The sequence below is a fragment of the Coenobita brevimanus genome, chromosome 72 (assembly GCF_032717465.1).
Source record: "Coenobita brevimanus isolate Jiangsu-jjx chromosome 72, ASM3271746v2, whole genome shotgun sequence".
NCBI lineage: Eukaryota > Metazoa > Arthropoda > Malacostraca > Decapoda > Coenobitidae > Coenobita > Coenobita brevimanus.
Genome location: NC_137025.1, coordinates 24,078,633 through 24,093,434, shown reverse-complemented (window position 1 = coordinate 24,093,434; position 14,802 = coordinate 24,078,633).

The window sequence follows — 14,802 nt, the reverse complement described above, 5'->3', positions numbered from 1 at the left end:
CCTTGCACCCCCCTCTGTCCTCTCTTCCTTCCACAGACCACATCACATGCTGCACATATTTCTTCTGTAAATATCCTACACACACCTTTCACGTCTCCCATCTGCTCCAATTCATATTTGCCCAATCGTTCCTCCACTTCTCTCTTATACTTTGCATTTTTCTCATCCTCTTGTAACCTTTCCACTCTCCTTGCAACTACTCCTTCCTCTCATCTTTCCCTTCTTCTATTCCTCCATCTTACTTGAATTCTAATTCTGGCCACCACCAAGTAGTGGTCAAAAAGTCCACTCCCCCAACCTCTATAAGCTCTTGCATCCATTACACATCTTCGCATCCTTTCATCCACACACACATAATCAATCATTGCTTTCCTTTCACTCAGTTCACCACCCACCCTTCCCATCACTCGCCATGTATACCTGTGGATCATCTTATGCCTGAAGACGGTAATGGCTATCACCAACCCCCTCCCAGCACAAATGTCCACTAATGCACTCCCATTCTCATCTCTCTCAGCAGGCACACCCCACTCACCAACTATTCCATCCACCTTCACATTCCCAACTTTACCATTCATATCACCGATCAAAAACACTCTCTCATTCCTTCCAAACTTTTCCATGCACACTTCTACATTTGTCCAGAACTCTTCTCTCACTTTTCTAGCACGATCTTGCATTGGCGCATACACACACACAATCGTCCACATTTGTATTCCAACTTTCAACTTTACCCACACAATCCTTGACCCAACTGATCCATACTGTCTTATGTTCTTCCTCCATCTTTTACTCACAACTATACTTACTCCTTCCTTTGCCCTCTCATTCTCACCTACTCCTGCACATATACCCCATCCATACTCCCATTCTCTTACACTTTCTCCTCTCCATTTTGTTTCAGTTATTCCACATACATCCACTTTCGCACCCTCAAGCACCTGGATAATCTCTCTCTCACCTCATCATTCGCTCCCCTTACATTCCACATTCAGATACCCATGTCCTTTGTCCGGTCCTTGGTCGATATCGTTTGGTCAGTTCTTGTCCGAGACTTATTGTTTGTTTTTTTAGTTGTTTTCCGGGGAGGGGCACTAACACTTGGTAAAAAAAGTACCGTTGCATAGAGGGTTCGATGTCTTCCGAAAATATTCACTCACGTGCTGGCTGTGTGGGAGGGTTGGTAACTTGTTATGCCTGGCTGTAGCAGGTTCAGAATGTTTATATTTTAGCGAGGGGATACCTCAGATGACGTTATATGACACCTCCCAACACCTCCCAACACGTCGGACACAAACATTTCAGAGACCTTTGTACCGTGATCCAAAATGTTTCGTCAATGTTTTGCACCGATACTTTTTTTACCGAGTGTACATGGTGAAGTTAGGATGCTTCTATTCATGTATAAAGCCCAGTTGTCTGTGGGGTTTGGCACCTCTGATTATAGTGACCTCAGCGCCACAACAGAAAGGACACCGGCCAGCTAACAGCAGAATACACTTATCATTCAAAGGAGAGGGACGTATTAACTCTGAGCTCTCTGTGTCGCAGTTTTATATTTCTGTGGCCAATAAAGAGAGATTTAACCCCTCCGTGGCTGCCAGCGTTGAATGACGTTTAGCTGTTAAATGGCCGCCGCCGGCGTCGTTTGAGCGCGGGCTATAAAAAACTGCAAAATTTTTTGGGAAGTGAACGAAGGCTCTGAACGTCTTCACGCTGACCTACACTAAACTCCCATACACCTCATTAAACAGTTCAGAACCTGCTGCCGTGATGAGTGGATTTTCGATTTTTCTGCTCCTGGCCATGCCAAAACAAGCACAACTACACCCATTATCTCGACCCAGGCAGAACATATCATCTTTGTCCTCTCTTGCAAAACAAACACAACCACCTATTTACAATTATGAAGTAATAGACACATACAAAAAAGACATAAGTGAAAAATACATTTTTGTCTTGGTATCTTTACCTTATTTGCCCAGGTTTGCTGTAATGGTTTGGATCATTAGACGCAGTGCAACTTGTAGAGAACTGTGAAAACCTTCGGGAAGTGAACGAAAATCTGGGACATGAGACTGACCTTGACTTCATCCTCTCACATATCATCTGTCAGTTCACCACCCGCTCCCGTGATGAGTGGATGTACGATTTTTTCGCTCGTGGCCATGCCTAAAAACACATAGTAACACCCATTATCTCGACCCAGGCAGAAAATACAATCTTTTTCCTCCCTTGCAAAACACACACAACAACCCTGTTTACGAGACAGCAATACTGTATATGTTGCAAAAATAACAAGATAAAATGAGATAGATGAACATGTTTTTTACGGAAAATATATGTTTTATCCCATCTGTAAACGTATTTATTTCTGCTTTGTATCTGTATTCGTAATAATTAGACTTATTCTTAAGTCTGAAACTGCATTACGATTCTATTTTTAGCCATGCTCGTGGTGTGGGAGCTCGAAGTTGCAACTCAACTTCCTTGTTGCTAATCGGATCTGACCCTCCACTTTATTCTCCCGTGGCAGGGTCTAGCCTTGGAGGACGTGCAATTTTCTCATTTAGGACCGAAAATTCAACCCTTTCGCTACCTTTTCCAAGCATGGGCACGACGATAACGTAAAAACTCGAAACTACCATAAACATATATCAAAAAGGTGAAAAAGTATTCATAAAATTTTTTTTACAGCCATGCCTAACAGATTATGTACTGAAACATTCGATATCATCATATCTCATATATGCACAACATTTCAGCTCCATTCGCATTGTTTTGGGAGGTAAAAAAAACAATAACAAAACCTGCTCAGTTGCGTTGCGGCAGCGTCCCTTGGCAGCGGATATCGGTTGCCGATATTTCTGCAACTTCCGCGCTCCATTACAAGCCACAAAATGCGTCTAGGAAGCTGGGATTTGCACTGGTAGGTGCATCTGAACTTTCTCTTCAATATGGCAGGAAAAAAAATCAATTTTCGAAACTTCAAAAAAATGTCCCCGGCGTCAGCCTGGCGTGCATTGAAAATTCCGGGCCTTTGGCCACAGAGGAGTTAATCTGCACAGTTTTAGTTCACCTGCACACGTTGCCTCTACAGTTCTTTCAACAGGATTCTACACCGATTCCCACCATCTACAGTGTGTGAGAAGACATTTGGTGGAGTGTGTCAGCAGGAAGTGACTTTGACCAGGCTCAACATTATAACATTGCTTGGAACTGCAGTCATGCATAAGCCGATATAAAAATTGGTGATTAGCTGTGGGGTTCCAATAAGCTGATATATTAGTGACCAGTTGAAGGATCCATACAAACCGACACATAATTTGGTCGCATTGGCAGGATTCCTGCCAGCTGAAACATAATTTGGTGCCAGTGGTGGAACGACTTACATAACATTGGTGTTCAGTGCTGGGATATGACAAGGTGCTACAGGGATAGTGCAGTGAAACACCTTGCAACCGCTTGTGATCCTGCAGGTGAAACACAAAATCTTACTCTTCTGGTGCAAAGGGACTAATTGCAGAGCAAGTAAGTGAAGCAGATATCAGAGTAATCTCGTTCTCTGTATATCTCTACCTGGCGAGATATCTCTACCTTGAAGCGCGAACTGCCAATTATCTCGCTCTTGTACCGAGGCCAGTGCAGTGAAGGCTGGGAACGTCTAGACACATCTGGCAATTCTAGATGCGGAGGCTGGAGTGTTGCAGGGCGAGTGTCTGGTGTGTGCACTGTGTGCCTGTGCGTGGTGCGGTGCGGTGCAGTGTCCCGGCCCAGCAGTCACCTGAGGACCAGTGTGGGGAGAGGATCGTCGTGTGGTTGAAGAAGAAACCTTGCAGAGCGTGTGGACTTGCAGTACGAATCTACTGGGAACTTCAGCATCATATGACACCTGGGTAGTGTACATGCACAGTGAACCTTCAGACACAATTTTTAAGCAGCACATGTTAGATAATGTGTGTAAAAGTCAAGGTTTCTCAGTTTCCCCTAAATAGATACATTTTCTGTATGTCATGTCTGTGTCCCATTCTCTGTTGCTAAAAGCCATAACTAATCTATTTGTGTCAGTTTAATTTTTCCTGTGACTGGGAAGGGAATAAATTCTGACAAGGTTAGATGGATACAGTGAAGAAGTGGGGACGAAAATTAAGGGGAGATTCAGACAAACCAGCTACGACGGAAAGTGAATCAGACTCAGAATTGTGTGAGTGGTTTGAAACTCTGGATAGGGCCACCCAAACTTTAAGTAGTCAGAACACTTCTGAGGAACTGGACAGTGGGGACTTGAACACCTTAGATTTGCCTTCTGGTCGTTCTTATTCAACAGCTCCTGAAAGTTCAGTTAGGTCTAAACTGGCCACTAGTCTTACTAATGAGGGAACTCCTAGTGAAGAGACTGTGGATGTTGAACATGCCACAACAGCACCCGTGGTCACTCAGGATAACCAAGGTCCAATAATCTCTGCCAGCTATGCAACCATTCACACATCCACTTACACCTCAGGCTTGTTTAGTACACCATTAACCTTCGGACAGCAAGGACAAGACCATTTATTTGCTAATGTTTCTTTTGCTAATCCATGGGGCATGAATACTAACAGTATTGGCATGCAAACCCAGGATCCTTCTGTTAATCCATGGGGCATGAATACTAACAGTACTGGCATTCAAACTCAGATGAATCTTCGTCTCTTATAGCAAGTACCTAACATGGCAACCACTAATCTGGCTACTGCTAGCGTTCCTTCAACTTTACCTCCTGTAGTGCCAGTTAGACAGTCCCAAGGACAGTTTGTTACTCAGGCACCTTCAAACCCAGTTTGTATAAAGGTGCTACCTACACCTCAACCGAGTTTACAGTGTACTGGGAAAGATGACTACAACATCCACTGATTCTTACGAGATTGCGAGGCCAAAATACATAGGCTGCAGCTTGCTAGTGACGGGGAAAAGATCTGGCATTTTAAAGCAAATATTAAGCCAAATTCCCCAGCAGCAGAAATGCTAGAGGCCTCATTATATCAAACTGGGCCTACTGTTCATGAATATGGAAAGTTTAAGGAAGTCCTAATTAACACTTTTGCAAGCGACTGTTACGTATTGGATGCTTGGGCGTTTAGGTTCATAGACAGAGCACAGCAACATCGTAACTGTACTGAAAGTCAGGCTTTGGCGAAGACAGGCATATGCTATGCAGAAGCTAGCAAAGCCTTGCAAACTTCGGGCTGGGGAGACGCAGCTTGGGGATTGACTTTTGAGAGGGTTGCTAAGTTACTTGAATACTTACAGTTCCTGTCCTGTTTAACCTCTGTACGGTGTGCATTAAAGCTGGTCACACACATAAAAAGTGTTATGTTAAAAAGGCAGCTCGTCACGCAGCCAAGCTCAACCTGCCCACCACGTCTGGCCCTAGTACTGAAAAGCAGGTAGACAACAAACAACCCAGTACTAGTTCTCCACAGAAAAAGATGAAGGCTGTAAAGTCAAAAGTGCAAAGATGGTGTGTCATCCATGGGCAGTGTCCTCATTTGTCGGACTATTTCCCAAGTGTTCTTGCCAATTGGGAAAAACTAGGTAACCAAACTAGATCGGGGGAAGTTCAGGGCCGCACGCAGAAGTAAATAAAATCGTACAGTCCACCAGTGCGTGTGTGGCAGCTATTAAAAAGCTAGATTTGCTCTCAATACCTTGGATCATAGGGAAAGGCCAGGCGTCTTTGATAGTGGACACTGGAGCATGTGCAAACCTTATTTCTAGTAAAGCACTAGAGAGGCTGAAGTATGATTCATTGCAAATAATTAAAATCTGGCAGCGCAACTGCCAGGGTCATATGCCGCCAGATGACAAAGTAAAACACACAGCAAAATAAAAAATGCATATTCAAATTAAAGTTAGTATCTGTTAGTAGGAATAAAGCACTGAAAATAATAAAAGAATAGTTTATAAAATATCAGTCACTTATAAAAAGTGGAAGGATGCCCGCCTCCTGAAGAAAACTAAAAACGTCACCAAAATCGCTAAAGGCTTCACCAAGCTTCGAGGACAAACAGTAGGAACCATCAGCCCCCTTATGTCCATGGAGGAATCTCTGACGTAGGTCCCCGAGACTCGGACACTTGACCAGCAAGTGACGAATAGTAAGGGGAACAAAACAGTCATCACAGTACGGTTGAGATTCACCTTTCAACAGGAACCCATGTTAAAGCGCGAATGCCCAATGCGAAGCATAGCAAGAGCCACCTCCAATCACCGAGACATAAAGGGAAGAACCCTTGGCACAACCACTCTGAAAAATTTCTTTTAGTTTATTGTGAGAAACAACATCCCAGTGTCTCTGCCAACACATACGAATTGCGTACCGCAAGTAAGGTGTTACATCAGAAGCAGGAAGTGGGTAGTCGGTTGGGGGCTGTTGAGAAAATGCAGCTTTAGCTAAAGTATCTGCCCTCTCATTGCCTACCACACCAACATGTGCAGGTACCCAACAGAACTCTACATGGCGGCCACGATGGCCGAGAAGAAAAAACCTCTCTAAAATTGAAAAAAACAATGGATGGGATGCATTAAAAGACTCCAGTGCAGACAAAGCACTACGTGAGTCACTAAAAATCACAGAAAAGGATTGGAGGAGAGTAAAAATACTTTTAACAGCATATAAAATTGCAGTCAGTTCTGCTGTATACACTGAAGTAATACCAGGAAGGCTAACGCCCATACTAAAGGAAGGGAAAACAACACCAAATCCTACTCCAGTATCAGTTCTAGACCCGTCAGTATAGACGGGGACAGAACCCTCAAAAATAGAGACATGTTCTAAAAGGAGGGAGAGGGACACCTGAGAGGGAAGTGAGCCTTTTTTTTTTTTAACAACGGACTTACAGAATGTCACGCGAGGGAGCAGCCAAGAACCCACCCTTTGGATCTGATGTGGACAAATTGCCATTCTCGGAACAGAGAGGGCTAATATAACAGACCGGACCCTGTAACCAAATGGCTTTGGGAAATAAGGACGGGTGTCAAAAACAGAAGATCAGGAATCCTGGGAGATGATGGCACAAGAAATTGAGTCTGGAATGCAGTGAAGACGATACCAACACCTCATCATTAGCAACTGGCGTTGCAAATCCAAGGTTAGTACACCAGCATCCACCAATAAACTTGGAATTGGGGATGATCTGAATGACCTGGTTGCCAGACGCACACCAGCATGATGCACAGAACCCAACAACCGGAGACGGGCATCTGTTGCAGAGGAGTAGACTTCACACCCATATTCATGTTTAGGAAGAACAAGAGACCTATGCAAGAGGAAGAGGGTCTGATGGTCAGCACCCCAAGAGGTATGAGTTAAAATCCTCAAAAGACTCAAAGCTTTAAGACAAGCTGCCTTAACAGAACAAATATAAGGAACCCAGGTTAGTCGTCTATCAAACAGAAGACCCAGAAACCGTGTCTCCTCCACACAGTATATTCTCGTACCATAGAGATACAAGTCAGGGTCAGGGTGAACTCCTCGAAGACGACAAAAATGCATAGCCACTGTCTTTGTTGAAGAAAAATGGAATCCGCGAGTTTCCGCCCAGTCAGAAAATCTATTGAGAGCCACCTGCAACTTCCACTCTATCAGAGACATTCTAGACGAGGTGAAGGAAATCGCAAGGTCATCGACATATAATGATCCTTGTACACCGTCAGGAAGTACACTAATGACACTGTTAATGGCTACAGCAGAGTAACACTAAGGATACTCCCCTGTGGTATTCCATCTTCTAGTGCTCGGGTAGTAGAAAGCACTCCTCCCACTCGCATCCTTAAAATTCGGTTAAATAAAAACTTGAATAAAAATAGGCAAGTGTCCACAAAGACCAAGCTCATGAAGAGAGATTAAAATACCATGATGCCAGGCAGTGTCCTATGCCTTCTCCAGATCAGAGAAGACCATGACCTGGTATTGGTTAGTGGAGAAAGCCTCAGTGACAGAAGATTCCAAGGACAATAGTGCATCAGCGGTAGATTGCATTTTTCGAAAACCATACTGGGCAGGGGATAAGAAGCCACCTCTCTCAAAACCACACAAGCCTAACATTGACCATCTTTTCCAAAACTTTACATATACAAGATGTCAAAGAAATAGGCCGATAATTCGTTGTCTGTAGGTGGTCCTTACCTGGTTTGGGGATGGGGATAACTACAGCAACACCCCAACAAGCCGGAAACTCCCCAGATCACCAGATTTATTAACCCCTTAACCGCGGGGCGTCACTTTCGTGACACTTGGGAGCAAGGGATCATACTGCGTGGTGTCACTTTTGTGATTCTGTGTTATTTTGAATTCGCCCGGGCTTTCAAGTGGTGGCTTGTATCATCTATCAGTACTGCCAATGTCCAACACTAGTCAGCACTCCTAATCTCATTTGTACTCCCATCCATTGTTGACAATTTAGCCATTTCTCCCCGTTCTTGACTCCCCTCCCCCTCCCCTCCATTACCATCTCCTCTCACATGCCCGGCCGTGCTATGCTAAGTAAATCTTCCCTGGAATTTTCCACTGATTTCATCCATTGAAATAAGCCTTATGCCCTGTTCTTATACCAAACAATATATACAAAAAAGAAATAAGGTAAGTGATAGTGCCATACATCTGGAGCTAATTATCACCTGACAACACCTCATGTGCACTCGTTCACTAATTTTTGCTGTTTATTTCCCCTTGAAATATGCCGTATAATCTATTCTCATAATAAAAATATATATATATAAGAAAGGAAGGGAGAAGCCTAAGTGATATTTACATTCACATGGAACTTCCTAATTCTTTATGTATTGTCTAGATTTCCTGCTAATCATTTCATAGTGTATATATTAGCAGCTGTCACCAAGCCGACATTGGCAGCATTGCACTCCCCCTAGGCAGCTAGGCCACCACACTGTATTCAGTTTACTGTCGTCTGTCAAGGTGAAGCCACGTCGGATTCGCACCTGTCCAATTCCGCTGCTTTTTAGCCCCATGCAAAGGGCCCTGTGGCCTCTACCCCCTACTAAACCTCGTGTGGAAAAAGGTAAAGGGCTAAGTGACTGCTGTGGAACGTCAACTGGCTAATTTATCAATGAAAATGATAGACAGTGACTATGATCTTTCTGGTAAGTAAAACAGCGCAAGTTGAAATGTAAATAATGTGTAAACAGCAAGTGAAAGCAATGAATGTAGATATAAGTGAACAGTGGAAAATAGTTTTGTAAGTTACTACAAGTGACGGTGCGTAAGTGTAAATAAAATAGAAATGTAAATAATGTAAATAAAATAGAGAACATACATAGAAATGTAAATGAGTAGTTATATAAAAATACAACTATATATACTAGGAGTAATGAAAGTGAAAGTTTCACTCTAGCATGTATGAATATTATGAGTTATGAAAGTGGAAGTGAAGGTGACAGATTCACTCTCAATGCTAGTATACAGGACGAGAAAGTGAATGCTACGTATTTTACTGAAAGAAATTGAATGCCTACAGTGATAATAAACTACTATTACTGAAGGAAACTTATGAATAACGACTGTAGATATAAGTGTTATATAGTAACAGAAATATAAAGTGTCAGTGTTTTTATAAATAATAAATGACATAACACCAGCGGCAAATGAATCCAAGTGGGAAGGTCTTATTCGCTCGTAATTTTCATTGCTTTCAGTGTTTTTTTTTTTTTTGGAGTATGGATTCCAAACTATTTGAGAATCATAGCATAGTGTTTCTAGTGATAATATCAGGCTGTGGTAATCATATTACGGGTTGTCGGGATGTATAAAGTGGAGACGTCGGTACCCAAATTCAGAGGTCTCCACAAGTCCTATGGTACTTGACGAAGGCTCAACAAACATCCCAGGAGAAAGCCGAAGGTATGTGCTATATGCATATGTAATTTTAATATTCTAGAACTAATAACTGATTTTTGGCAAATATTTTTAGAGAGTCTGTTGGAGCGCAAATATGCCTGTGAGACACGCAAGTCAAGCAAAAACAACCCCACGGTTTAGGGGTTTAACAGTGAAAGCTAAAACATCAGGGACTCATCAGACAGGTGGCGTAAAAAGGCATAAGGAATATCATCATAACCAGGAGAAGAATCATGGCACTGTGACAGAGCCACCTGGAGTTCAGAAAATGAAAATGAAACATTGTAAGGCTCTCCTCCAGAAGAGGCAAAACTTAGACTGCGAGCCTCTAGGCGCCGACGGTGGCAAGCCAAAGGTTTATCTGCATCCTTCCTTGACACACTGGCAAAATGATCAGCAAGCAACTCTGCAACAGTAAATGGATCAGCCACAGTTGCACCTGCTGCAAATAAAACAGGAGGGGAGGGAATAGTATTTTTTCCTGAAATTTTCCTTACCTGGTTCCACACCCGGCTGATGGAAGTCCTCAAAATGGAGGAAACATAACTCTTCCAGGATGAACGCCTGGCCTTGTTTAAAACCCGCCTCATATGAGCTCGTGCCCTCCTGATATGCCACTAAATACTGAGGATCCCCACGGTGCCGATGAAGTAGAGAGAAGGCGACTCGTTTGGCTCTCACTGCAAAACTGCACTCAGAGTTCCACTAAGGAACCGGACGTTTAGGAAACTGACCCTTCGTTTTTGGAACAGATAACAGGGCTGCTGAGTGCAACACGGTATTGAAATATGACACAGCCTCAGTAAGACAGCCAAACCCGTTGGCAGAAAGGGAAATGGAACTTAATTCCCTGAAACGTGGCCAGCCACCCTTATCCAGAAGCCAACAAGGAAGACGTGGCTGAGGTCCACCAACACTAGCAGTTAAAAATAACGGAAAATGGTCGCTGCCATACAGGTCTGGCAACACATCCCAGGTAAAATCTAAAACAACATCAGCTGAGCATAAAGACAAATCAATGGCAGTAAAAGTTCCAGTCTGACTATGGAATGTAAGTCATTCTATTGGTATTGAAAATGCCTAACACCTCATCTTCCACTAAAGAGGCCAGCATTACACCCCGAGGGTTGGCCTCACTGTTTCCCCATAGCGGATGGTGACCATTCATATCTCCTAGTAACAGAAAGGGAGAAAAAAGGTTGTGAATAAGGCGTTCCAGATCCGCCCTTCCAACAATAGCACTAGGAGGAAGATAAAGACTGGAAACTGAATACTGTTGGCGTAAAAACATTCGGACAGCGACAGCCTGCAGGGGAGTGGAGATGTCCAGATGACTGTATGGAATATTCTTGCGAAGGAAGGGAGCAGCACCTCCATGATGACCTTGGCCTGGCATAGAATCAGAATAAAAGGCATGGTAGCCAAAAGGACCGGAAGGAACAGTATCACCAACCATGGTCTCCTGGATGCACATGCAGAAAGGAGTAAATTGAGAAACCAGATGACACAATTCCTCATAGCTGGCATGTAAACCCCGACAGTTCCACTGGATGATGGAACCCATAATGGAGGAATATTGATTAAGTGCGGGACTGTACACCTGACAAGTGAGCGGGTTTGGATTGATACTTATGAAGACCCTTCACAGGAGCCTGCCCAGCACCAGAAACCCACATCCTCTGTCTAACATCTGAAGACAAACGTGGGGTTGGGGAAGTAAGTTTTTCAACACTCCTTCTTGGACTGGGCATACAAGTTTGTTTGGAAGGTGGCTTGGCGGCTGTCTTTGGAGGTGTAGGACGGCCAGTGCCCCCACCAGAAGCCCCAGAAGTGGAAGTAGAGCCTGCAGGTACAGAGTCATTTGAGGAGGCCGTCCTATGCTTCAGATCAGAAGCATCAACGAGCGGTCCAACATCCCCAGGTGGGGACTGGACCAGAGCTGAACCATCAGCTTCAGAAGTCTCCTGGCTAGATCTTTCAGCCTGCTGGACAGAGGGAACAAGAGAGGTGTCAACAGAAGGATCAACATCAGAGACCTTAGGAGGCCGGTCTTCATGTTCAAAGGACTTTGATGAACAACGGTGGTGTTTACCAGGTACATATGAAGCCTTGGGCATACTGGCTTCGTCGAGAGAAGAGGTCCGGTCAATGTGGTCACCTGCCACCACCACAGAAGTGTGCAAATTGTCAGCCATGGGAGTGGGGGTGGAAACAGTCTGAGTAGGGAGTGGGCAAGGTTCATTTTCACAATCAGTGTGAGCGGCGGGGACAGCATCCTGCAAAGCACTGGATGATGAAGTGGGCACTGGGCTGGTTTGAGGCCTTCTTGGAGATATAGGGCGGTGCACTGGCTTTCCAGAAAGGACAGAAGCATAGGTAACACCGGGCTGGAAGAAGCGAGTCTGGGCTCTCTTCTTAGCCTCAGGAAATGAAACCTTCTCAAGTGTTTGAATTGACACGATCTCCTTTTCTAAGCAGTAGCGAGGACAACTTTTAGAACAGGGGTTCCTAACCTGGGGTCCATGGACCCCCAAGGGGTCCATGAAGGTTAGAATAATTGAGTACAATTTAGCGATATTGCGTGATGCCATTTGGCCTCATTAACTGGAAAAAAAACAACTCGAAGTGTCTTGAACTGTGGTGTTCATTGACACAGGCCTACCCTCGTCTGGCAAAGTGAGCTATGGGTGCTCTGATTCCGTTTACTACTACATACCTTTGTGAGTCAGGGTTTCCAGGGCTTGTTTCTATCCAAACGAAAAGTCGAAATCAACTGGTTGTCAACGATAACATGTGTGTTGCCTTGTCAAAGACCACTCCACAATTTCATCTTATTCAAGCAAAACAACAATCCTCTCATTGAAATGAACTTTTGAGCAGAATTAGTTTTCATCATCATTGCCAGACGCCATGTATCCCAAACGGGGTGGCCAAGGCTTAGAGTTAATTGTTTTACAGGGAGGGGCACTAATCCTCCACCAACCCCACTTGACACGTAGGGAGAACGTTATGCCAACAGCATCTGGTGTTCCCAGGCGGTCACCCATCCAAGTACTAACCAGACCCAACATTTTGTTTTGTTTAATTTCCAAAAGTTGCATGTATTGTATTTCATTTTTTCATCGAGTGGGCATAAGTTTTTGCATGAAAAAGAGTGAGAAACATGATTCTTTGTAAAGACTTTTAGTTTTTGCATGAAAAAGAGTGAGAAATATGATTCTTTGTAAAGACTTTTATACTCTGTGTATGTCAAACACTGCGTAAGGTATTCATTCCATGCAGAATGCTGTGTTTATGTGCTTATGTGCATTTTTGTTGGGAAGGGTTTCATTGCTTTTACCAGATTCTTGAAGGGGAAGAACCACTGTTTTAGAAGATACAGCATGAGGGCCCCCACAGTGATAGCATTTAAGGGGTCCTGGACAGTCACTGGTATGACTTAGTCTGCCACAAGAGATACAGACACAAGGGAGGCCAGCCTGTGCACGGCGGCAAAAACGGCTAACATGTCCATACCACTGGCAGTGGAAGCAGCGCTTTGGGGTTGGCACATACGGCTTCACAGGAATCGATAACCATGCTAGTTTCACAGTTCTAGGCAATGCCAATTTGTCAAACGTCAAGAACAATGACGGCTGAAGAGTCACACTATCGTGACCATGAAATAGGATACAAAAACCCACACTGGCAGACGAAAAAATATTATATTCCAAACAGTTTCGGCGACAGCTGTCGCCCTCTTCAGTGGATTTACAGACCAAGAGTGGTACATACAAATGCTGAGAAGCTGCTTATATGCAGGGTGAGGACACGTTTTCCCAACCACACCTGATGTGACCTCACCTGACTCTCCCTCTACTCTGTCCACGACCTGAGTGAGGGATTACAAGGGCGGCAAGGACCTTGCCACTAATCCTTTCATCGCTGGATCTGATTTATACATTCCTTCACTATGGTTAAAATTATTATCTCTATACATACAGCTTCAACAATCCTACGTTTCATATAGTTACTACATTTGTACAATATTTGGCTAGAATTCCAGTCGATTCTATGGTCCTTTTCAGAAGAGTGAACGTACTCTGCGTTATTTATGTTCCCTGTCTTACAGGCATACTTGTGTTCGTTAATGCGAGTGTTCAAATCCCTTCCCGTTTCACCAATATAAACCAAATCACAGTCTCTACATGGAATTTTGTATACCCCTGCAGTTTTGTTACTATCTATCTATCAATTGCCAGACGCCTCAATCTCGTTTGGGGTGGCCACAAACAAATCGCCTCCAAGTCGCCCTGTCCCCCGCCATTTCACTCCCCTGCTCCCAACTCACACCCCCCTCTCTCATATACCTCTCCACCCCATCCCTCCATCTCATCCTCAGCCTCCCCCTCCCTCTTCCCCCCTCCACCTCACTCACATACACTCTCTTGTTCAGTCTTTCACCCTCCATCCTCTCCACATGGCCAAACCACCTCAGTATGTTCCTCATAACGCTTCCTGTCACATCCACATCCACACCACAACGCTCCTTTATATCCTCATTCGTCAGCCTGTCTCTCCATGTGACTCCACAGGCTCCTCTTAAATAACTCATTTCCACTGCTCTCACTCTTGACTTGTGTCCTTCCAACAACGTCCAAGCTTCACTTCCATACGTTAGAGTTGGTATCACAATACTGTCATGTAGTAACTTTTTCACTTCCATGCTCACTTCTCTGTTTCTTATCACTGCTTTCAACGAACCAGCAACCTTTCTTCCCTGCTGCACCATTTCAAGCACTTCACCCTCCAAACCTCCATACTTACTCATCACACTACCCAAGTATCTAAACGTACTCACATTTTCCAATTCCTCACCATCCAACCTCTCTGTACGTTCACTGACTTCACCTCTCTCAAAGACCATC